Genomic DNA, 2878 nt, shown 5'->3' with positions numbered 1-2878 from the left:
AGAAGGGGTGAGCAATAGGCAGAGTGGAGCTGCAGGGGCTCTTAGAAGGGGTGAGCAATAGGCAGAGTGGAGCTGCAGGGGCTCTTAGAAGGGGTGAGCAATAGGCAGAGTGGAGCTGCAGGGGCTCGTAGAAGGGGTGAGCAATAGGCAGAGTGGAGCTGCAGGGGCTCTTAGAAGGGGTGAGCAATAGGCAGAGTGGAGCTGCAGGGGCTCTTAGAAGGGGTGAGCAATAGGCAGAGTGGAGCTGCAGGGGCTCGTAGAAGAGGTGAGCAATAGGCAGAGTGGAGCTGCAGGGGCTCTTAGAAGGGGTGAGCAATAGGCAGAGTGGAGCTGCAGGGGCTCTTAGAAGGGGTGAGCAATAGGCAGAGTGGAGCTGCAGGGGCTCGTAGAAGGGGTGAGCAATAGGCAGAGTGGAGCTGCAGGGGCTCGTAGAAGAGGTGAGCAATAGGCAGAGTGGAGCTGCAGGGGCTCTTAGAAGGGGTGAGCAATAGGCAGAGTGGAGCTGCAGGGGCTCTTAGAAGGGGTGAGCAATAGGCAGAGTGGAGCTGCAGGGGCTCGTAGAAGGGGTGAGCAATAGGCAGAGTGGAGCTGCAGGGGCTCGTAGAAGGGGTGAGCAATAGGCAGAGTGGAGCTGCAGGGGCTCTTAGAAGGGGTGAGCAATAGGCAGAGTGGAGCTGCAGGGGCTCTTAGAAGGGGTGAGCAATAGGCAGAGTGGAGCTGCAGGGGCTCGTAGAAGGGGTGAGCAATAGGCAGAGTGGAGCTGCAGGGGCTCGTAGAAGGGGTGAGCAATAGGCAGAGTGGAGCTGCAGGGGCTCGTAGAAGGGGTGAAACACCAGCGAGGCCTATTTAACATGCAAATGGTCTTTTAAAGGCTTGTGAAGTGCTCGGGTGCGGCTGTGTGTGTGCCCGGGAAGCTGTCTCATCCCGGGCTGCCACACACGGGGGGGGGGGGGGGGGGGAGGGGCTGAAGCCCTTCGAGTCCAATGGCTGTTGCGCGCCTGCCCGCAACACGATGTGCACTTTATGAAGAATGTTTTTAATGAACTGGTTTTATACTGTTATTATGACTACTATGAATTGAGCACGAACCTTTGGAAAACTTGTTTTTATATTGTCCCTGATTAGTATCATTTGAGTGGGCACCTTTTTGAAAACTGTTGTATGCGTCCTGAACACGTAGCGCACTTATGATTCATATTTTTATCGAACTTGTTTTTATGCTATCATTATGATTACTCTGAACTTGTGTATTTTAACATGTTGGTATGTGATTCGCTCTTTTATGGATAGGGCCAGTGGGTTTCGTAGAGCTCGGTGGCGGCACGAGGAGGGTCAACATGAGCCGCAGGGCGCCCCACCTACGGCTGGGGGGCTGAGGGCCAGCTTGGAGGAAGCAAGTATGGAGGACGAGACCATGGAGGACCCGAACCACAACAGCTGGGAGCGGCAGGGGCAGCCTTGCAAAGCAGACAGCACCGAACAAGGGGGCACCAGGCTCGTGCCCGCCAACGGGGAGCCCACGGGGAGCGGGGCAGCTAAAAGCGGAACTTCCCTCAACATCAGCACCACCGCCAGCAAGCTCCTGATGAATGTCATAACTGTTGAGGATTATAAGAGCCCCTATTGGCCAAAACTGGACAGCGCCATCGAGCAGCTTCTCGCCCAGAGCCCAGGAGATTACATTCCCATCTCCTATGAGCAGATTTACATTGGTGTATTTAAATGTGTTTGCAAGCAGCACTCAGAACAGATGTACAGCGACCTTTTCAAAAAGATAACCAGCCACTTGGAGAGAATCTCTGAGGAGCTGCAGGTCAGCCCTCCAGATCTTTCTATAGAAAGATTTAACATTGCGCGGGCCCAATACCTGGGAGCGTTGCAGAGCATCGTGCCTCTTTTCATATATATGAATACATTTGACATAGAATCAAAGCTAAACAGAGACTTGAAAGATGACCTCATTAGGCTCTTCAGTGAACAGGTAGCAGAGAAGCACATTAATAGCCTGATGCCTTTACTGTTAGAGGCTCAGTCAACTCCTTTCCAAATAACCCCTTTGACTATGGCAAATATTGTGAAAGGTCTCTATACACCCCCGTCAGAGTGGGTCCAGTTAGCACCAGTGTTGTTCTCCAAATTCATCCTCAACATTTTCCCGCCCGCAGTGGAACCTGACCTCCTGGAGTATGCGGCTCAAGACCAACTGTGTCAATGGGAGCCGTACAGACGGGATTCACGAGAGGCGACCAGTCCAGGAGAGAGCCGGAGAGGAACTGGCATATACACAGCATGTGCCAGCGCCAGAGGTTATAGATAGCGAATGAACTGCCATTAATGAATGGTAAAAGAGGCAGACTTTTAAGGAGTGTGGATGATATGCGGAACTCTAATTTGGGAACAGCTGGTACTTGAAAGCTTTCGTGCAGCTACACAAATCTACAGCCTGAGACCTGTCGCTTTGTTTTTTTTTTTGTTTTTTATAAAGAAGAAAAGAAACAAGCCGTGCCATAGCCAATAGGTCTCGCCTTTGGGACCTTATAAGTGTTTACACATACAACAGTTGATGTTGTTGCACCAAGGATATTGTACTGCATAACTAAATACTTATAAGGTTCCAAAGGTGAGACCTATTGGCTATGCCAATGCTTGTTCTCGAATGCCCTCGCCACATAACCCCCTCTTGCTCCCTGACATCTATCAGTTTAGTTAATTAAGGCGCTACAAACTCCTAAACTGGTGCATTCCCCCCGATAGCAATGGTGATCATAATAAAACGAGCCAAGGGGGGGGTTAGGCCGTTTCAGTCAGGACTGCCAGAAAGCTCCACCGAGATTAACTTCACGCAGTGGAATAAATGGTGCACAAGGCGGCATACATC

At 51.4% G+C, this 2878-nt stretch overlaps 1 pseudogene; it reads left to right on the top strand.

Annotated features, from left to right (window-relative positions):
* Window positions 1–1390: 1390 nt before the first annotated feature.
* On the top strand, window positions 1391–2317 carry LOC146830178 (CDK2-associated and cullin domain-containing protein 1 pseudogene; annotated as a pseudogene).
* Window positions 2318–2878: the final 561 nt, after the last annotated feature.

This window comes from Triturus cristatus, chromosome 5_1 (assembly GCF_964204655.1).
Source record: "Triturus cristatus chromosome 5_1, aTriCri1.1, whole genome shotgun sequence".
NCBI lineage: Eukaryota > Metazoa > Chordata > Amphibia > Caudata > Salamandridae > Triturus > Triturus cristatus.
This window is presented reverse-complemented; position numbering and strand designations above follow the sequence as displayed.